The sequence below is a fragment of the Ranitomeya variabilis genome, chromosome 2 (assembly GCF_051348905.1).
Source record: "Ranitomeya variabilis isolate aRanVar5 chromosome 2, aRanVar5.hap1, whole genome shotgun sequence".
In the NCBI taxonomy this organism is placed as follows: Eukaryota; Metazoa; Chordata; class Amphibia; order Anura; family Dendrobatidae; genus Ranitomeya; species Ranitomeya variabilis.
In genome coordinates, this window is record NC_135233.1 from 1,079,714,482 (window position 1) to 1,079,737,339 (window position 22,858).

The 22,858-nt window shown below is 41.9% G+C and overlaps 1 protein-coding gene and 1 pseudogene across 2 annotated transcripts in view; both read right to left on the reverse strand.

The window, feature by feature from the left end:
- The window catches only part of LOC143808719 (cytochrome P450 2C14-like), a 564,240-nt gene that overhangs the window by 261,127 nt on the left and 280,255 nt on the right, over positions 1-22,858 (reverse strand). The gene's annotated exons all lie outside the window — the stretch shown is intronic.
- The window catches only part of LOC143808718 (cytochrome P450 2B11-like), a 51,069-nt pseudogene continuing 31,543 nt past the window's right edge, over positions 3,333-22,858 (reverse strand). Inside the window, exons 5-11 of the transcript XR_013221998.1 lie at positions 20,080-20,229; positions 12,553-12,720; positions 11,933-12,109; positions 9,142-9,283; positions 8,053-8,237; positions 7,650-7,791; positions 3,333-5,493 (exon numbers count right to left, since the gene is read on the reverse strand). The product of XR_013221998.1 is annotated as a cytochrome P450 2B11-like (transcript). The remainder of the gene's footprint in view (positions 5,494-7,649; positions 7,792-8,052; positions 8,238-9,141; positions 9,284-11,932; positions 12,110-12,552; positions 12,721-20,079; positions 20,230-22,858) is intronic.

Consider the following 22,858-nt stretch of genomic DNA (forward strand, 5'->3'; position numbering starts at 1 on the left):
ATATTTTTCTTTTTTTATGAATTGAATGACTCATCCAGTACAGTTTGTTGCATTATGGTGGTAGGTAAAATTTACAAAAGCATACAAGAATATTTCAGGATCAGATAAGTTAGGGTATCACATGCTTTCTGGCATATTTTGGTTGTATATAACAATGGAAAAAAAGCATTTAAACATTTTGCTGGATTACATTCATCAGCCATATAGTATTACGTGTTCTTGGGTAAATTTTGTTGCTATATAAGCATCAAAAAATTGTTCAAAATTTTATTGGTGTTATATAGCTCAATCTTAGACTATTCCATGGTCTGAAGCAGGGGTGTCAAACTGCATTCCTCGAGGGCCTCAGACCATGCGTGTTTTCAAGATGTGCTTCGCATTGCACAAGGTGCTGGATTCATTCTGTGCAGGTGATTAAATTATCACCTGTGTAATACAAGGAAATCCTAAAAACATGACCTGTTTGCGGCCCTTGAGGAATGCAGTTTGACACCTCTGGTCTGAAGTATATTTCGCAGGTATATAAACTTCCCAAAACTTGTTTATAAAATTTATCGGTATCATACTGCTCACCCATAGGGTATTACATCTACTTGGCTTCATTTAGTTGTTATAAAAGCCTCAAAAGACTTGTTCAAAACTTATCGGTGTTATATTTCTCATCCATAGGGTATTACATATTCTTGGATAGATTTCTTTGGCATATAATCATCAAGAAACTTGTTAAAAAATGTATTGGTATTATATTGTTCACCTATAAACTATTCCATGGCCTGGAGTATATTTCCTTGTTATATAACCTTCAAAAGTGCATAGTTGAGTCTAGGAGTACCAATACACGACAATTTGAACAAAATGTGTAACCCTCCTTTATGTCTAATACAGGGTGTATCTGAGTCACTTACTTTTGGCAGTTCTTCCTTCCATCATAAATCAAACTAAAATTTCCTATTTTTTAATAAATAAAACAATTTTGGTTTATTTAAATTATACATTTTTTCTACATCCTTTTTCAATTTTGCCTTACATACAAATCATTATACAGGATAAAATGGTTATTAACAAATTTTTCCTGTAAAATCCACTTTCTCGTCAGTATGAAATGTGTTATTGTCACATCTTATAGTGGAGGAGAGGTGTAACCCCATTGTTCTCAGAAGCAATCTGGGAGTTAGAGTTTCCCCATGCTGTTCTCTTTCCATTCGTCACTTTTCCCATCCAATTGAACATTTTCACGGCCCCCTCAGACCCCTTTGTAGGGTCTTCCAGAAAAAAGCTCTACTTTCCCATTGACTCCCTGTATACTTGTTAACCAAAACAAGCATGTCAATGTTAGAAATTGCTTGGATCGAGCAACGAGCACCCGAGCATTTTAGAGCTTTCTCATCCCTATTAAATAGCCAGGATTTAAACTTTCTCTCACCCTGATTGCTATGTAGGGCTTGTGGCCACTAGTAACAGCTTTATCACCACAGGGACTGCAGGCTAAGGAGCACAGTGACTCAGTGGTTAGCACCTTGCCTTTCAGAGCTAGAGTCATGGGTTCTAATCCTTCCAAGAACATCATCTTCAAGATGTTTACGTGGGTTTCTTTTGAATTCTTATTTTTTTTCCAAAGACACATTAATAAGAAATTTAGTTTGTGAGCCCTACTGGGACAGCAGTGCTGATATATGTAAAGTGCTGCAGAATTAATAGAGCCATGTAAGCAAATACAATAAATACAATAGGTGCCCATGGGAGCACATGAATGTGCCTGTAATAATCTTTATAGCAGTCTGGAGGACCATACTTTGCTTCTTCAGTATTAGCCATTAGCTTTTATTATAAAAAAAAATACAGATCATTTCATAAATTTTACTGTTCACAGTTCCTAACAATTATTTACACATATTATATTAATATTATTTATTATATGTTTATATTGGACATTAACAATGTATTTTTTTCATGCTCACTTCATGGCATTCAACCCAAAACCTGCAGCCTGCGCATTCAATGCAGTTAATTCTCTGCAGTGTATATTGCAGATCTTCAACATGAACCATAAGGGCATCCAAAATGTAACCAATAATGTAAACATAGACTGATTTTATACCTTTGTATGCAAATTAGAGCTCAGTACCAGAAAACTTAGCTATTTTTTAGAAGGACATAGTCAGCCACTTTCAAGCCTGAAAGTCAAGGACTTTGATATTAATGATCTAGCCATAGAGTAAAGGTACCGTCACACTAAACGATATCGCTAGCGATCCGTGACGTTGCAGCGTCCTGGCTAGCGATATCTTTTAGTTTGACACGCAGCAGCGATCTGGATCCTGCTGTGATATCGCTGGTCGTTGAAGAAAGTTCAGAACTTTATTTGGTCGTCAGACCGGCGTTTATCATCGTGTTTGACACCAAAAGCAACGATACCAGCGATGTTTTACAGTGGTAACCAGGGTAAACATCGGGTTACTAAGCGCAGGGCCGCGCTTAGTAACCCGATGTTTGCCCTGGTTACCACTGTAAAATGTAAAAAAAACAACAGTACATACTCACCTTCGCGTCCCCTGCCGTCCGCTTCCTGCACTGACTGAGGGCCGGCCGTAAAGTGAAAGTACAGCACAGCGGTGACGTCACCGCTCTGCTGTTAGGGCCGGGGCTCAGTCAGTGCAGGGAAGCGGACGGCGGGGGACGCGAAGGTGAGTATGTAGTGTTTGGTTTTTTTACATTTTACACTGGTAACCAGGGTAAATATCGGGTTACTAAGCGCGGCTCTGCGCTTAGCAACTTGATGTTTACCCTGGTTACCCAGGGACCTCGGCATCGTTGGTCGCTGGAGAGCGGTCTGTGTGACAGCTCTCCAGCGACCAAACAGCGACGCTGCAGTGATCGGCATCGTTGTTGGTATCGCTGCAGCGTCGCTGAGTGTGAAGGTACCTTAAGTCTCCAATATCAGATAAGTGGAGGTGCAACACCTAGAACCCCTCAAAATAAAGATTATTATTATCTGCGTGCTGTTGTAAAATACACAGTGCATGGAGCTGAAACACTATAGTGACATACACTGCTTACTGGCCATACTAAGGTACTTCAGCTAATATGTACAGGGGCTTCTCACAAAATAAGAATATCATCAAAAATTTAATTTATTACAGTTCTTCAATGCAAAAAGTGAAACTGATATTATATAGAGTCATTACAAACAGAGTGATCTGTTTCACGTGTTTATTTCTGTTAATGTTGGTGATCATGGCTTACAGCCAATGAAAACCCAAAAGTCAATATCTCAGTGAATTAGAATACTTTATGACAGCAGCTTCAAAATAAAATCCAAAATGTTGGCCTACTGAAATCTATGTTCAGTAAGTGCACTCAATACTTGGTCGGGGCTCCTTTTGCATCAATTACTGCATCAATGCGACGTGACATGGAGACGATCAGCCTGTGGCACTGCTGAGGGGTCATGGAAGCCCAGGTTGCTTTGATCAAAGCCTTCAGCTCGTCTGCATTGTTGAGTCTGTGTCTCTCATCTTCTTGAAAATACTCCATAGATTCTCTATGGGGTAAGTTCAGGCGAGTTTGCTGCCAATCAAGCCCAGTGATACTGTTGTTTTTAAACCAGGTATTGGTACTTTTGGCAGTGAGGACAGGGGCCAAGTCCTGCTGGAGAACCAAATTTCCATCTCCAAAAAGCTTGTCAGCAGAGGGAAGCATGAAGTGTTCTAAAATTTCCTGGTAGACGGCTGCGCTGACCTTGGTTTTGATAAAACACACTGGACCTACACCAGCAGATGACATGGCTCCTCAAACCATCACTGATGGTGGAGACTTCACACTAGACCTCCAGCAGCTTGGATTGTGGCCTCTCCACTCTTCCTCCAGACTCTGGGACCTTGATTTCCAAATGAAATGCAAAATTTACTTTCATCTGAAAACAACACCTTGGACCACTGACAACAGTCCAGTTCTTTTTCTCCTTGGCCCAGGTAAGATGCTTCTGGTGTTGTCTATTGGTCATGAGTGGCTGACACAAGGAATACGACACTTGTAGCCCATGTCCTGGATACGTCTGTGTGTGGTGGCTCTTGAAGCAATGACTCCAGCAGCAGTCCAATCCTTGTGAATCTCCCCCAAACTTCTGAATGGCTTTTTCTTAACAATCCTTTCAAGGCTGCGGTTATCCCGGTTGCTTGTGCACCTTTTTCTACCACACTTTTTCCTTCCACTCAACTTTCCAATAATATACTTGGATACAGCACTGTGTGAACAGCCGGCTTCTTTAGCAATGACCTTTCGTGGCTTACCCTCCTTGTGGAGTCTGTCAATGACTGCCTTCTGGACATCTGTCAAGTCAGCAGTCTTCCCCATGATTGTGGGGCTACAGAAACAGACTAAGGGACATTTATAAACGCTTAGGAAGCCTTTACAGGTGTTTTTTTCGTTAATTTTTCTAATTTACTGAGATAATGACGTTTGGGTTTTCATTGGCTATAAGCCGCAATCATCAGCATTAACAGAAATATACACTTGAAATAGATCACTCTGTTTGTAATGACTCTATATAATATATGAGTTTCACTTTTTTTCTTTAGAACTGAAATATATTAACTTTTTGATGATATTCTAATTTTGTGAGAAGCCCCTGTATGTGCAGTACTTGCAATTGGCCTCTAACCAGTGAACAGCACTATGCTGTTCTTCCTCTGTATATTGTGCTCATTGGGCCAGTGCAGGGGTTGCAAACAGTGATTTATAAGGGTACCAGCTGACCCCCGCTAATCTGATATTGATGACCTTTCTTAAGGATAAACCATCAATAGATGCACTGGCAGAGGGCACTTTGTGGAGAACCTTTTTCAATAATAGCTATTATTGTTATAATTATTGTTATAAGAATTTTCATGTGATTAATTATACAGTCATATATATTTCCATTAGGAGCTTAGTGCTTGTAGTAAATGTTTTAAGAATGCAACCAATTACTGAGTGATTCATGAATAGCTAACGATAGGAAAGATTTCTTAAGAAGTTAGAGCTTGCAGTAAGGCAAGCTTCCTTATACGCCTGCACTAGTTTCGACAACAGACATGTTAGAAAATAACCAGTTTCCATTGTTTTCTGCTGGTATTTGCTATAAAAACAGTTGCAAATCTACAGTAGACAGATACCCTAATTCCATCTTCACATAAGTGATTTGTGGTTGTCTCGTTGCATACAAAAAATAAACCTTACTGCAAATTCAGATGTTTCCAGTCTATGACTGGTTAATAGAAACTCCCCTGACAATGACATACAACAGGTCTATGTCAATAGTGATTGAAAGTCTAGCCTATCTGCGAGATATGGCACAGATCTCAAAAGGTTTGGGTGAGTTTGTAGACCCCAGTGCAGGGGTGAGGTCCAGTTTGGCTCCAGGTATGGGCTGGAAAGTGAAATTCTGTAATAATGTTGTAAAGAACAAGAACAGCTCCATCTTAGCCAAGGTTTCTCCAGCACAGCTTCGTTTACCTGGGGAAAAGAACAGAAAATATAATTAGAAGATGGCAGATTATTAGAGATCCCAACTGGATGGAAATAAGATTTTAGAAACATTTGGATAAAGATTTGGATCTGTTGTGATTGACAATCGAAATGGGAAGTTAAACAGCTTAACTCACATCATTTACGTGACTCTGACAGTTTATTTCCTATAGTAGAGCTGTCCACAACACCCGACTCACACCTTCATGATCTCTGTCCAACCCTCTTCTGACAATTTCTAAGACGGCGCCCCAGATGCACTGATGAATTGAAACTCTCGATTAAAAAAAATTCCTACAGTACTTGCTTACCATGTATTGGTTTCTCGATGACCAATGATGGCCATAATAGTTCAGCCTCTCTTCTCCTTTTCTCCCTCTTTCGTTTCCTTTACCGTTTAGGTATCACATATAGTACATCTCCTACAATGTGCTCCCTAGAGTCACTACATCCACATTGTGGGTTATTGCTACCTAAGTTTGATAATGTTAAGGATCTGGTCGATCTCTTGACTAATGAGATTGTACTTGCTGAATCTTTACCCTTCTAAATAAAATTTTTTGAAATAACGAAACACATTTAGTATCACTGCGTCTGTAGTAGTCTAATCTGTCAAAATAACAAAAATAATTGACCCAATTGGTAAATGTCATGAAAAAAACAAAAAAACTAATTGCATTTTTATTTTGCCACAATACCTGAATAAAAGTGCAATAGGAAGTGATCAAAAAATCCTATCCCCACAAAATGGTATCAATAATAGTGTCAGTTTGCCATGCAAAAACAAGCCCTCGCCTACTGTACCTCTATTAGCAGAAAATCGAAAACATTATGGGTCAAGAAAAATGGTGACACAAGCAAGAAATGATACAAGCTTGGTAATGCCTTAATTGTGTTTACCTGGAAAAAAATGTATTGACAAGTAATTTTTTTATAATAGTGAATGGCGTGCAAGAAAAAAATAATTGCGTCTTTTTTTTCTTTTGAACAATATCACCTCACTTGGATTTTTTTTCTTGTTTTACAGTACATTGATAAATTTAAAAATAACTACGGTATGTTATTCAAAATTAAAATTCACGATAAACAAGCCACGTTTTTCCATACGCTTTTGGCTGTGTGGATGGAAAAGTAAAAAAAAAGTTATAGCTTTTGAAAAAAACAGGAGAAGAAAAAACGAAAGCCCAAAATCTGAAAATCACCTGGTCAGCTAGAGGTTAAAGAATATAATTTAATAAATTGTAAAATTGCCTGTTGAATAAGAAATGTACAGGGTAATGTAGGTCATCTAGGCTTACCTGACACCCCCATTCACTAATAATGCTACGCTACATTGTTATACACTGATTTTTGTAAATCGTTCTACCCAGATAATATCTTCTTTTAAACATTATTCTAGCTGTAGAAATACGGAAAAAACACGTCATGGTGAAATCGAAAAACTACAAAATGTGTGTTGGAAAAAAAAGAAGCAAATAGTTAACGCAGTGTTAAAATCATACTGCAAAGGTGAAGAGTTCTAACAGCTGTGCACAAGTCTAGTGAGACTGGGTCATCTAGACTTTTATTATATAATCCAGGACAGTCTGTAAAAATAAGGCACTTTCTTGACCTGTGCATAAAAAAAAATTAAAGACGACCGTGAGAAACATATACAGAATATTTTGACTGTAGTTATCAATTTACGGTAAATGCGGCTGAGGTCTTCATATCTCAATTTTGGGCGGTAGACATCACTTATCATAATCATTTCTTACGGTATTCCAGTGTGTCTGTAAAAAAATAGTGTCTGTCTGTGATTTTTTGATAAGTGGTTCAAAAAAATAAAAAACAAGTTGGTGACCCTGCCCCCGAGGTCTCATACCAGTTTTTTAAAAATGAATAAAGCACCAATTTCCAAGAGTGGTGCTGGATCAGATTTTCATCAGAAATTAGCTAGTGTGTTCTAATCAGCTAGTCTGTTTTACTCACGTAATGTAATAGGGCTAATGGAAAAGAGGAGAATTATCTGGGTAGAAAGGCAAAATGAGCAATTGTAAAAAGATAATGCCATTCACTCTGATGACTCCAATGCATTAAGAGGATAAAACATTTGATGGGAGGAGGAGGGATTATTTGAGAAAGACAATCATTATAAATGTTACCTATTGAGAAAGGGATGAAGGCCTCATTTTTCTTGAAATTTCCATTAGAGTCCAGAAAGTGTTCTGGATAAAAGTCATCTGGTTTCTCAAAATAAACTTTATCTCGGAGTATGGAGTGGAGCAGTGGGAAAACAACTGTGCCCTGTGGAGAAAAGAATCAGGTATACATGATTAAAGTTTGCCCTAGCCCTGCCCTTAGCTAAGCCTCTGTTTAGAGAAGTGTTACCTGTTTCCAGTCCATAAAAGCCACCAACAGGTCATGTTTTCAGAATGTCTTTAGTATTGCCCAGGTGAAAATAGTAAGGAATTCCTAAAAATATGATCTGTTGGTGACTCTTGAGGACTGGCTTTGGGGAACAGTGGCTTAAAGGAATCTTGGATGAAGCGGATCTCTGCTTCCTACCTTCGGAAAAAAATACCCTCTGAATGTGACATCTTCAGAAGTTGCATGTGGGACACTATTAGGAGCAATGTCCCCAAACCGCTGAATCTCATGAACGACGGCATCTGTATACGGCATTTCTTTCCGATGCTCCATTTGAGGTTGGGCCGATCCGATCACTCGCTCAATTTCACTATGGACTTTCTCTACCAAGGAAGGAATAAGATGTCACATATTTATGTCCATAAAGCTGGGCATCAACAAATAAATCTCAATGTTAACTTATGAGATGGTATCAGCACAGGAAAAAAATAGTGTAAAGAGATCCTGTCATCAGAAAATAAAATATTATGAATTTTTTTTTATTTGTCCACTTATGAAAAAGTAAACAATCAAAATATTGCAGACTGTGGTTTTAAAAATAACACATTTTACTTCTTAAATATATTATTTTATGGCTGTAAACGAGCTAATACTTTTGTTAGAAATTTAATTTGTGTTCATTTTTTAAGGATTCAAAGAAGTTACAACCCTTTTTGCATGAATGCCCTTAAATGGCTTCTGATATTTTACATGCTGCAGAAAATTGAATCCCATCACATGGAATAGCACAGCCAATAAGGAGGGACTATTACAGTTTGTATAAAAGCAGAGGCAGGGAATGTAGCAGCCATTTTGAGGTGAATCTGAGTATTAAGATAACGTCACAGCTTACAACTTAGTGATAGGGAGAAGAAATCGTACAGCACTAAATAAATTGTAAAAATAGCGTATGACAGCACATCATTGAAGACGATTAGCATGTGAATAAAAGAGAATAGTGACATACAATTTTCATGGAAATAGGAGGCTTTTGGCTACTTCCAGTTGCCCATGAATTGATTTGATGTTAATCAAATTTCATGGGAAAATCCAGCAAAGTTAGCAACTCAAACTTCAATATATTCCCTCATTTCTATCCACAAAATAAAAATATAAAATAAAGCCACAAAATTAAAAATGGGGGGGGGGAGATAAAATATTTTATGTACAAGTTCATATTTATTTCTCATAATGTCCCTGGAAATCCTGGATAAATATTGTACTGTGTTTTCTAAATGTTTTTCTTACTTTGAATTTCAGGGTATTTTATCATCAGTAGAAGTCCCCATCTCAGGGTGGTTGACGAGGTCTCCATTCCAGCAGCAAAGAGGTTTCCTACTAGTGCTGATAGGTTTTCATTGTGGAAATACTCCGTGGATTCAGGTTGACCCTGAACAGCAGAAAAGAACAAAAACCCATTTAGACCATGTTAGGGTACTGTCTCACAGTGGCACTTTGGTCGCTACGACGGCACGATCCGTGACGTTGCAGCGTCGCTTGATTATCGCTCCAGCGTCGTAGACTGCGGTCACACTTTGCAATGCACGGCGCTGGAGCGATAATTTCATGACGTAGTTGCGATGTAGAACTCATACGGGACATTGGGAATATCGTGCATACCTTTGTTACACGATGCGATCATGCCGCCACAGCGGGACATTTGACGACGAAATAAAGTTTCAAACGATCTGCTACGACGTACGATTCTCAGCGGGGTCCCTGATCGCAGTAGCGTGTCAGACACAGCGAGATCGTAACTATATCGCTGGAACGTCACGGATCGTGCCGTTGTAGTGACCAAAGTGCCACTGTGTGACAGTATCCTAAGTCTTTCAAATGATTGAAGAACATACAAAAGTAGCTGATATTTTTTTCCAAAAGCAGCAAAAAATTATGTCCATAATTGTTTTTGGTGCTGCAGATTAGCCCCATTTAATTGTATGCAGCGAAGTTGCAATACCAAACAATATCCATCAACTTGTCTTGTCTTTCTTGTCTATCTTTCTGTGGCACCCTTAGGAGGAACTCCTGGCCAAATTTCCAGCTACACATTCTCAGCGTGGTAATCTCCTTCGTCCCTCTCCTTGCATCTCGCCATGTTTCTACTACACTTTTTCTCTGATAGTTAGTTTTTTTACTCATTCAGAAGTGGAAAAAACATGAAGCTCTTCTGTTCTCGGTGGAAAAAAAAAGGGACCATAATAGTTGTCCGTTTGGATCTACAGTAATTTCTGTATATAGCTCTGAAATAAGTTCAGATATGTCTTTCCTTACCTATTCTTCTGATGTTTATCTGATGCTGTATATCTAATCCTTACATGTGTGATGTAATGTTGACTGTTGTACTGAGTAATTACTCTGATCTGAGAACTGCAGCCTCAATAATATGACTGCTCTGATCTCTGAAAAGAAATGTTAGTATCTGTTTCTGGGATCAGCTATCTCAAGTACACAGCTTTCGCAGAAACAAATACAACTAACAAATACGTTACTATGATCTGAGCATAGCAGTCATGTCGTTACAATTCTCATATCACAGCAATTATGTTGAGTGCTCATCAGGTAAGGGCACCAGAGCTGTAGTGATTTCATCAAGTGACATGTACTCCATCACTGGATGAACTCACCACATCGGTACTGGTGTCTGTATCTGATAAGTAATCACCAGTAATTACGGTGATCTGAGTGCTGCAGCCGCAATGTCATGACTGATTCACACAGATCACAATAATTACTGGTGAGCACTCCTCAGGTGTGGGCCCCCGGGCTACGGTGATGACTTAGTTACTGGATGAAATCACTGCTGCAACCTTGGTTCTGGATCTGGTAAATGCTCTCTGCTGATTAGTGTGATCTGAGCACCGCAATGACATGATGGTTCCACTCAGATCACAGTCATTACTGGTGATGGAAGGAAATTGAGAGTGTGTCCAGTTAACAGCTGAGGCAGCCAAATCTTAAGGTACCGTCACATTAAGCGACGCTGCAGCGATATAGACAACGATGCCGATCGCTGCAGCGTCGCTGTTTCGTCGTTGTGCCGAAGCCGAAGTCCCCGGGTAACCAGGGTAAACATCGGGTTACTAAGCGCAGGGCCGCGCTTAGTAACCCAATGTTTACCCTGGTTACCAGTGTAAATGTGAAAAAAAAAAAAAACACTACATACTTACATTCCGGTGTCTGTCGTGTCCCCCGGCATCCACTTCCCTGCACTCCTCCTGCATCCTGTGTAAGCGCCGGCACTAAAGCAGAGCGGTGACATCACCGCTGTGCTCTGCTTTACGGCCGGCCGGCGCTGACACAGTGCAGGGAAGCGGACGCCGGGGGATGCGACAGACACCGGAATGTAAGTATGTACTGTTTGTTTTTTTTACATTTACACTGGAAACCAGGGTAAACTTCGGGTTACTAAGCGCGGCCCTGCGCTTAGTAACCCGATGTTTACCCTGGTTACCAGTGAAGACATCGCTGAATCCGCGTCACACACACCGATCCAGCGATGTCAGTGGGTGATCCAGCGACGAAATAAGGTGCTGGCCTTCTAGCTCCAACCAACGATGTCACAGCAGGATCCTGATCGCTGCAGCGTGTCAAACACAACAATATCGCTATCCAGGACGCTGCAACGTCACGGATCGTTGTCGTTATCATTGTTAAGTTGTTCAGTGTGAAGGTACCTTTAGGAGAAAGTGTTGGACACCAAACGCAGTCACCTTGGGCTATTGCATTTGTAAGTGTTGTTCTCTGACACTTACACACCAGTAAATAAAAATGGCAGACCCCAGTAGCTAAATAAAATAAAAAATACTTAATTTATATTTATACACATGTTAACAAACTTGTCAAAACATTAAAAAAAATTCTGATACTCTGCAGGTAGATGATTTTGTGACGTTTATATCAATATTTAACCAGCAAGTGTTTGTTATTTGAGTTGAAGTCTGAGGGTTTTGCTAGAATTCCACTAGATTGTGTCTAACGTGTTTCTTGAGAAATTCTAGGCTATGATAAAATTCACCCTTGATATAACACATCGTACCTCTTCTTGCTTGGCCAGGAAGGCATCAATAAGGTTCCTCTGGTCATTTACATCCAGTTCTTTCTTCTGTTTTGTAAATGTCGCTGTTATGAATTTTTGAACCTCTACCATATTTCCAAAAATTGTTCTGTGAGGTCCGGGGAGCAAACCCATCAATGTCGGGAAACTGTTATACAACTAAATAAATATAAAAGTAATAATGAATGCTGCTGACATTGAAGGCGCCAAATGCATTCATTTGTTAAATACAACAGGAATAGGCACTGTCCAACATGCAAAAATTATTGAGGCTCTCAGTACCATACAGATGTCATCTACGTATAAATGAGTACTCCAATGAACACATAGCACATAAGAGGTGATCATCGGATTATTGCTGTGGTCCAACTTTACGCACTTCTTTCCATTGATGATTGGATATTCTCATCGTCAAGCAGGCGAGATCAAGCATTTACCACCTATCCTGTGGAATGTATTTAGTTCTCAAAATCTTTTAGATCAATGAGCATTTTTAAAAATCCAAATTGCCCATGTGAGCGTTGGAACATTTATTTTTATCAAAACTGTTACTAGAAAAAAAAATAAAAGTATAAAATGTAAAATAAAAAGTTCTGACTTACCCGGATCCAGGGGCTCCCCAGGAGTCTAAAATTTCCATTAATTAAGTCAATAAGTTTTAAAATGTTGGGATCTTCATACTCAATGATCTCATCTATGGCTGAGTAGTATGGCCACAATTATATTGGCAACGGCCGCATTTATACTGGTCAAGTTATCAAATGGCTTTCCTGAAAAAGTAGATAATATGTAAATTAAAAAAACAACATTTTTTTGTCTTTTAAAAAACTATGTAGTATATGTATGAGTTACGCGTACATGTGTGATAGAAATATATATATCATGTAGATCTCACTTGCATGTATACTCCTCTATAATCAAATATATACTTATATGCTCACAGCTAATATATACATTATAATCAATGGTTTAAAATGGCTGACACGAACTGATCTAACCCAGACAGATCATATGGGGTTTTCCATCCCAAAAAGCGGAATAGTGTCAGATGTTTGGTGACTGCTGATCAAATGTCTCAACTCTGTCCTACATACAGAACTCAAGTTTAGTTGCTTAATCCGCTGTCATATGAGCATTAATCACAATATTCCATATATGTTTAGATAACCAATGACAGAGGAGCTAGACAATATGGTAATTAACTAACCACCCCTGACAACCCCTAACCACTCCTTTCTATGTGAAAATATAAAACTATGTATGTACAATAAAGTACCAGTATTGATGGAATGTTGTTCTGACACAATGGTGTTGCAGTCTCATTCCTTTGAGCGCTCAAAATACTCAGTCTAATTGGGAGCGGCCACAGCACACACAGAGGAATAAATTTATCCAACCCAAATATTTCCATAACAGAATGGCGCCCAACGTGGGGTGAAAGCCCCCCCCCTACAGTGGGCAGCCCCAGACACATCAGGTAGCAGACAGCTCAGCCCTGGGTGCAGAGGGGGGGAGGACTGATTTCACCATGTATTGATAATGTACAGCTTCAGCACCGGTCAGAGCTGCCTACATTCACACCAACATGAAACTATAAGCCTAATCCATCATAGCTTCAGCAAGGGGGGAGACATCCTCAAAGCAACTTCTAAGTCCAATATCAGTCAGTGTATGACCCCAGCACATGCTGTCACAACTATTCCTCTGATGAAGATGAAGAGGGAACATCATACATGCTGTCCAGTACTAGGAAAGAAACCCACAGGCACCAAGAATGCAAGGGCAGATAGAGGCACCACCATTACACTATGTGCACTGCACTTCAAGTCAGGTGACAATCTTCCAGACCCAGGGATGCATCCCATGCCATTTTACCGAAGAATGTAGCAGAACCAGTGAAAATATGCAGCCACCTGGAGTGATCTCTGGGCCATGAATGAAAATAGAAGCAGGTGATGCACTCTGGCCAATCACGCTTGGGAGTCAGGGCCACAGCTAATTGAACAACTCAGAGAGTGGGCCAAAGGCAGGCTGGCCGGACAGGCCCTCAGCTTACATGACATGAGCCAAGATAAGACAGAGTCTGTAAAGAAGTTTCATGGCAGAGTAATGCAAGTATTCCAAGACTTGGGCTTCACCATTCATGACCAGATACACAGGCCTTTGTGCATGGACTGAGACAGCCAATCAGGAAACCACTGATAGTGTCTAGGCCTGAGAACAGGTCAATAGCAGTGGACTGACCCAGAAAAAATGTTTATGTGCGCCTAGGAGACTGTTTATTGCTAATTGTCACCAAAACTGCCGCCATTATAGCACCACAAAGAGCGCGAAGAAGGAAACGGGTGCCGTGCTGCTGAGAACGCCGGAAGGGGAGCCAGAGGTGAAGACGCTGCAAAGTGCCGATCAACACACCGGAAGAACCGCTGCAGACTCCAGAGAGGAGACACCGACCTCAATAAGGTTAGCAAAGGGGAGAAGCTATGTCGGAGCAGGGGGAAGAAGTGATGGCAGATGCAGCCACAGCCCCTGTAATGCCCCAAGACCTTGGGTTGGATGCAGCCGCCGGTCTCATGGCACCCACCGGGCCTCACCACGAATGCACCTGCAGGCCCCGTCTTACCACCGCAGCTTCAATCAGCAGGCCGGACCCCGCTGCCGCTGCAGTACCCATCATGCTGTTGTCGACAGTAGCCAAAGGGATTGAGTCCCAACCAGGGGTGCAGAAGACAGCCCCTCTCATGGTGACCACTGACCTGGAAGCGCAACCACCCTACAAAGACAGAAAAATTGTCAAGTGTTACATCTGTGGCAAGTTTGGCCATTACCAGAACCAGTACAAAGCACCCACGCCCCCGAAGAGACTGGACCCATGCAACCCAAGAGTTGGTCCAGAGAAACAGGTCAAGGAAGAAGTGCAGAAAGCAGTGAAGTACCCCGTCCATAGGACAGAGGCAAGCAAGCCAGGTCCTCAAGACACTACGCTCCTGACATGTAAAACTTCATCTGGAAGACCAATACCTCATACCTCAAAATTACCCTTAAAATGGATGGCGTTGTCAGATCCAACGTGGTGCAGCCAGAAGTGTGATGACACCTGTGGAACTCGCTGATCCCACCTGCCTATCAGAATCCTCTGTGTCTCGCATGAGCAATGATGGTCAAGTCAGACATTCTCAGCTTACAAAGCCACTGAGCATGTGCACTCAGCCAGGACACTCTATCCTGTTCCAGTTTGTGGTGTAAAGGACCTGCCACTCAACCTGCTGGGAGCGAACCTACTGCAGAAACTGAAGGCAACCACAGAGTTCCACGAAGATGGGACAGTGACACTTTCTTCATCCCTGACCCAAGAAGAGTCATGCTGGCGGCCCTACAACCCTGCAACCGATGAGGCCTACTCAAGGAGGTACTGGACATAGTACCAGAAAGTCTATGGTCTAAGGGACCCCAGCACGTGAGAAAACCTCAAGTTGCCCCAGTACGGGTGTCACTCAAGCCATGTACCCCGTACCCTCGTAAGGCCCAGGCCAGGCCTAGAGGCAAGCTGCCTCTGACCAACTGAAGGTCTACCTGGAAATAGGAATCATTGTTCCTCGCACATCGCCTTGCAATACCCCGCTTTTCCCCATCAAGAAAAAGACTGTAAAAGGAGAGCCAGCCAAGTTCAGAATGGTATATGACCTGAGAGCTTTGAATGATGCTACGGTGTTTGAAACTGCAATTATGCCGAATCCGCACACTCTGCTCTCAAATGTGCCTGCCACAGCAAAAGTGTTCACAGTGACCGACCTGGCTAATGTTTTCTCCAGTGTTCCCCTTCATCTGGAAGACCAGTTCCTGTTTGCCTTAATGCACCAGGGGTGACACTACACATGGACAGTGATGCCACAGTGGGCCCAGAACAGCCCTTCACAGTTCACCAAAGCAATGTCCACAGTTCTCACCAACTGAGTCACAGAACAAGCAGAAGTAACCCTGCTACAATACATGGACAATCTACTTCTTTGTGCAATTGACTTTGACACGTGTAAAGCCCATTCCGTGTATCTCCTACTCTACCTGGCGGAGCAGCACTGCAAGATCTCAAAGAACAAAGTCCAGTGGTGTCTGAAGCAAGTTACGTTCCAGAGACACTGTATTGTTCACCAGGCGAAACACCTGACAGATGACCGGAAGACCACAGTGGAGAAGATGGTTCCTCCAACAACTCCAAAGGTGCTACAGGCCTTCCTTGGTCTAGTTTCGTACTGCAGAGCCTGGATCCCTGATGCTTCCGTCCTAATGCAGCCTCTGTATGAATACGTCAGCGTGACCCCGTTCCTCCAGACAGATGTGGCCTTCAGTTCGTTCAAGAAGTTAAAAGGCTCTGTAGTCTCAGCGCCAGCACTAGGCCTATCTGACTACGAGAAGCCATTCCGTCTCTACTTGATGAGAAGAGAAGGCCTTGCTACTGGAGTCCTGACACAGCTTCAGGGGGGAAAGCAGAGACTTTCGGACTACTTTTCAGCTTGCCTGGATCCAGTTGCAAGGGGAGCCTCTTCCTCCCGCATGAGAGCAGCAGTTGCAGCACACGCCCTCCTGGACAGGACTACTGACATCAGGAAAAAACCATTGGAAATCCTGGCTCTGCATGACATCTCAGCAATCCTCAACCAAACCCAGCCAAAACATCTCTCCAACGCCAGGCATCTTTGCCTCCAGTGCTCTCTACTCCTGCCCGACAATGTCACCATCTCCAGATGCACAGTCCTCAACCCATCCACTCTACTCCCACTCCCAAGGTGGGATACAGATATGGACCCTCAGATAAAAAGTCTGATCAAAATCTGCATGATACCTTCTGCAGGGATCTGAATTTGCTCCGGACGGATGACCATGATTGCTTCAGCATCATGCAACAGGAAACAGCAGGACTACCCAAGGTGGCAGAAGAGCCACTGACCAACCCAGAGTTGATCCTCTATGTGGATGGCTCCAGATTCGCAGATGATGAAGGAAGATTCCACACAGGATGTGCAGTGACCAGCAATCAAGAGATCCTGTGGTCCAGAAGTCTGCGGCCCAGTCTGTCAGCCCAGGAAGCAGAACTGATAGCGCTGATGAAGGCCTACCAGATGGCAGAAGACAAGACTGAGAAAATGTATACCGATTCAAGGTACTTGCATGGCATAGCACACGACTTCGGACCCATCTGGGCTGCAAGGGACTTCATAACAGCAAGCGGAACAACCGTGAAGCATCAATGGAGCCATTAAGGACCTGCTGAACACACTTCAACTTCCAAAAGTGGTGACAATACTAAAAGTCAAAGCGCATGGAAAACTGAACACAGTAGGGGCACGAGGCAACAACATGGCGGATATGGCAGCCAAAGAAACAGTCAAGGGAAGACAATATGGACAAGTGGAAGAGGTCGTAGAGCCGGACGGCTACTACAGGACGGCTGAAGACAGGAAATCTGACAAGATGACATCCTGGGATCTGCTCAAAAAAAGCTGCAAGAGCAAGCCCCAAAGGACAAGAAGGAATGCTGGATGCAGAAGTGAGCAACACATGAAGAAGGAAGGGTATACTCAATGGACTACAAACCCTGTTTACCCCAAAGCATGTACCCTATGGTGGTCCAGTGGGCACATAGGCCCACACACAGATTAAAGACACAGATGAATGATCCGATTGGTGCTTACTGGTTCGCTCCAGAAATCTCCACCCTAACAGCCAAGTTCATAAACAGCTGTCTGACCTGTGGCAAATGCAACTCTGGAAGAATGAAGAAAGTTCCCAAACATCGTCTTGCCAGACCACTGTACCCCTTCCAGAGGATCCAGATAGACCACATCCAGATGCCGCCAAGTGGAGGATTTGAATATGCCCTTGTGGTCATGGATGTGTTCTCAGGATGGCCAGAAGCTTTCCCAGTGAGGAACCAGTCAGCAAAGACTACTGCAAAGAAGCTACTCTCAGAGACGAGATATGCAGCCATGGGGTCCCAGAAGTGATAGAGAGTGACCAGGGACCCGCATTCACAGCAAATCTCACACTAGAGATCTAGTCAGCAGTAGGGTCAGACTTAGGCCTACACACTCCCAATCACACTACTTAGTGTAAGGCATACTTCCAGAAGCCCAGCAAAGCTGTCACCGTATGAAATTTTGTTTGTGTCTAGTCCCAGGTTAGGGGTATCCTTTCCCTCAGCAGCTGACTATGTAATATGATACTTTGTCTGCTTATGTAATTGAAATCACCAAGAAACTTGCTAACATCCATTCTCAAGTTTTTTTCTTCATTGCCAGATCCAGATTCAGTGTCCGGTATGCACTCCTAGAAGCCAGGAGACTGGGTGTTGGTGAAAAAGCTTGTAAGGAGAACGCCACTCGATCCCAGATTTGATGATCCTGTTCAAGTGCTGCTGATGATACCAAACTCTATGAAACTGGAGGGAAGACTCGCTTGGATCCACTCATCGCATTGCAAGAAAGCTCCCCTACCAGAAGATGACATCCAAGCCAGAATGATGTTGCGGCCTGACCGGAAAGATGACCTACCTGATAAAGACTACACATTGCTCACTACACATGCTATTGACTAAGAGACTGATTGCAACGAACCCCCGTTAGGGACAGATCTCCTGACCGCCCATTTGCGAAAAGTCTGTACGGAGTGGGGCACATGCGTTAGGCTTGTGTCAGTTCGCCGACAGCACAAAAGAGTTGCAGCGCTTTGGGACAGGAGGCTAGGATTAGGGCAAGTGATATCTAAGGGGGGCTTGTGATAGAAATATATATATCATGTAGATCTCACTTGCATGTATACTCCTCTATAATCAAATATATACTTATATGCTCACAGCTAATATATACATTATAATCAATGGTTTAAAATGGCTGACACGAACTGATCTAACCCAGACAGATCATATGGGGTTTTCCATCCCAAAAAGCGGAATAGTGTCAGATGTTTGGTGACTGCTGATCAAATGTCTCAACTCTGTCCTACATACAGAACTCAAGTTTAGTTGCTTAATCCGCTGTCATATGAGCATTAATCACAATATTCCATATATGTTTAGATAACCAATGACAGAGGAGCTAGACAATATGGTAATTAACTAACCACCCCTGACAACCCCTAACCACTCCTTTCTATGTGAAAATATAAAACTATGTATGTACAATAAAGTACCAGTATTGATGGAATGTTGTTCTGACACAACGGTGTTGCAGTCTCATTCCTTTGAGCGCTCAAAATACTCAGTCTAATTGGGAGCGGCCGCAGCACACACAGAGGGATAAATTTATCCAACCCAAATATTTCCATAACACATGTACAATATACTTTTTGTAATAACTAGATAAGGACAAATCTTTTGGGAGATCCGATTTGTCCAATTGATTGTGGATTCTCTTTTCGGACCACTTGTTCTAATTTCACAGGTTGTTGGTCATGCTATGACCTTATTACTTGATTTACCTTCTAGTCCCCCTACAAACACAGGCCTGCTGTTCAGGATGTTGCAGACCTGTACTATCTTGAACCAGTCATCTATAGAGGAATATTGGAAGGAACTGCTAGTCTCAAGTTCAAACCGTTAGGGTTAGGAATGATTACTGTGATATTGTTGGCTGTATCATATTGGGATCATTCAATAATGATCTGTGAATGAGCTCTAATAGTGAGCCACAGACACAACTTCATGATCCACTATCTTCTCTGGTCCCAGGTTTGACAACTGAATTGTTTGCTCTTTGCCACGAAGGAAATTATTTCTCAGCCAATCATTGACTATGGTGGGTCAACCAGTGATTGGCAGTCAATTTCTGTGTTTTTGCAAGGGACCAGGAAGTAAATATTAACAGAAACCCAGGATGAAAAGTGGAGGATAGTTCATGAAGAGAGAATAACACAAACACTAGGTTTTATAATTCTGGTGGAGGTGGAGTAGAACAATGCTTCAAACCATAAAAAAAATGTAATTATGTTAAACAAAAAACAAAGGCTTAAACCTGGGCACATTAGCAGTCTATTCTTGTAGGCCCAGGAGCTTCCTGCTATCTCTATGATTGCTGCATATATTATTACTATTTTTCTTCCATCATTACACATATTCCTAGAAATGAGACTCTCACCATCATAGGATTTCAGCTTCTGCACTAAGCACTCGGCCTCCTCGATGATCTTGTCTTCTATGGTTTTCTTCCCCATTCCATAATCTCGTAGTGTGGAAAGAGTAAATCTTCTCATCACTTTCCAATTCTCTCCATTGGAAAATACAACACCTAAACACAAAGGATACATGTTTTATCTATCCATAAAACATGGGACATAAAGATTTAATGTGTAGACAAGCCCTTAAAGGGAATCTGTCAGTAGAATACACATCCGAAGCCTCCTATATGGGCATGTAAGTCATAGAAAATGTACTAAAATTATACCTTGATATCTGAAATCCATGTTTCTCATAATATTTAAAATGAGCTGTTAAGATCTATGTGCCGGACATAGATCTCCCTGAGAATCTGTCTACAGAGCTTATTTTAAGTTAAAGGCGGCATTACCAGTATGAGGTATGTAATGACTGACAGTCTGCTCTTCTGATCTACATGACTCCTACTGGTAACTCCCACATTCATTGAAATTAAGCTTTGGAGGCAGGTTCTAAGGGACATCTATGTCCGGCCCACAGACCTTAACAGCTCACTTACATATTATTAAAAATGTGAATATCTCAGGAATAAGACATTGAATTACAGATATTAATATATCATTTGATTCAAATTTCTTTGACCTGCATGCCCAAATTTACAGCTTAGGAGGGTTAATCCTATGGACAGATTCCCTTTAATTTAAAATTGAATCCTTAGTGATGAAATGATCATGAGAAACTCCTCTGCTCAACAGTTTGGTCACCTGTTATTCCTAAAGGAAGCTGCCACTGACTATTCAAAGAGCTATCCCTACACAAAAATGCAGAGGTAAACTAGGTCCTTAGCAACAGTAACATTTTATTCTACGTCATAGAGAGAGATCCTCGGCGAACTCTTCCCTCTATTACATGCAGTGTTATGGGTTTCTCTTCGAGTTGAGTCAAGAGATTATTTTAGCTATTATTGAGATTTTTTTTAAAAGACGCCCCATTTCATCAAAGTAATTACACCAGAAACCTTTCATTAAATACCTTGAAAAGTAAAAAAAAATTTGCACAGTGGTGAGTTGCGCAAAAACATAGCAACTTTTTTGCGTTTTGAAACCAGTTTTATGCTGCTTTGCAAAAATAGGTGACGCTGGGGAGGAACTGTAAGGGGGTGCTGGGGTCAAGTCAAGCCTTGCATGCATTAGTAGTGAAACGGATACGTTTTAGTGTAATTTGGTTTATTATGTGATGACATATGTGTAATGTATAGTTGTGTCATTTTATAAGACTAGGGATACAGTTAGGAAACTATAGCTTAAGTGAAAGACTTAGAATAATAGGAATGGTTAGAATTGGGTTTAGTACAGTGGGAGTCATTGTAGATTAGGAAGTTAGATAAGTCAGGACAGAAGTAGGTACAGAAATATGGGGTTTCCAAGTTGGGAGGGGTAGGAGTAGGTATAGTTGTGACACGTCCTGGTTTACTACAGTTAGATAGTTGGATGGAGATCTGTGAGGTTGATCCAGTAACGAGTTCAAGGAAGAACCAACAGTTCAGGGCCGTAGGACTGAAAGTCACACAGGTATGAGGAAACAGGAGGAGCATGAGAATGGCAGCAACTATGTTCAGTGGGATATCCCAGAGCATTCAAGACCTACGATCTGGAAAAGGTATGGAAGAGCCATCCTTTATTTTGCCATGCGACGGGAAAATGGACGGGGATCCCAAAGCACAAACTAGCTTGGGAAGTTGGGAAGCTGTGGTACCAAATGGAACATTTCAAGGACAAAGATTTCCTGGAAAGCAAAGGACAGCACAGCTGGAAGGAACTGTGAGCAATAAGAATTGCTGTGCAGCATCTGTGACTGCACTGAACTTGTGGAATAAAGTTGATATGTTAAAAGTGGACTCGGAATCTATAAGTCAATATGTGGTGGCATCTGGAACCGGGACCAGAGGACATCGCCAATCCTAAAGTGAGTGACTTGCATTACACATAAACCACACAACAGACAGGACATTATCTTTTCTTTGTATGGTATGGTGCCACGGTGTGTGGAAACAGAAGCCCCTCACCATGACTTGCACCCTGGCCACCACACAGAGCCAAGGTGGGATATTGGGTGGCTATGCCATACCATCAAATTAATCACCAATGCTGGTGTTTAGTGTTGCGATACCTTCCAATATGCAAAGGTATCGCTATCGGATTGGATCGGCTGATATCCAAAAAATATCGGATATCGCCGATACCGATACCCGATACCAATGCATATCAATGGGACACAAAATATCGGAATGGTTCCCAGGGTCTGAAGGAGAGGAAACTCTCCTTCAGGCCCTGGGATCCATATTCATGTATAAAATAAAGAATAAAAATACAAAATATTGATATACTCACCCCTCCTGCAGCCCCTGCTCTTAGCGGTGCCTCCGTTCCTAAGAATGCAGGGTGTGAAGGACCTTCGATGACGTCGCGGCTTGTGATTGGTCGCGTGACCGCTCATGTGACCGCTCACGCGACCAATCACAAGCCGCAACGTCATCGAAGGTCCTTCACTCCCTGCATTCTTAGGAACGGAGGCACCGCTAAGAGCAGGGGCCGCCGGAGGGGTGAGTATATCAATATTTTTTATTTTTATTATTTATTTTTTACATGAATATGGATCCCAGGGCCTGAAGGAGAGTCTCCTCTCCTCCAGACCCTGGGAACCATATGCACCGCACACTTCCGATTCCGATTTCCGATATCGCAAAAATATCGGAACTCGGT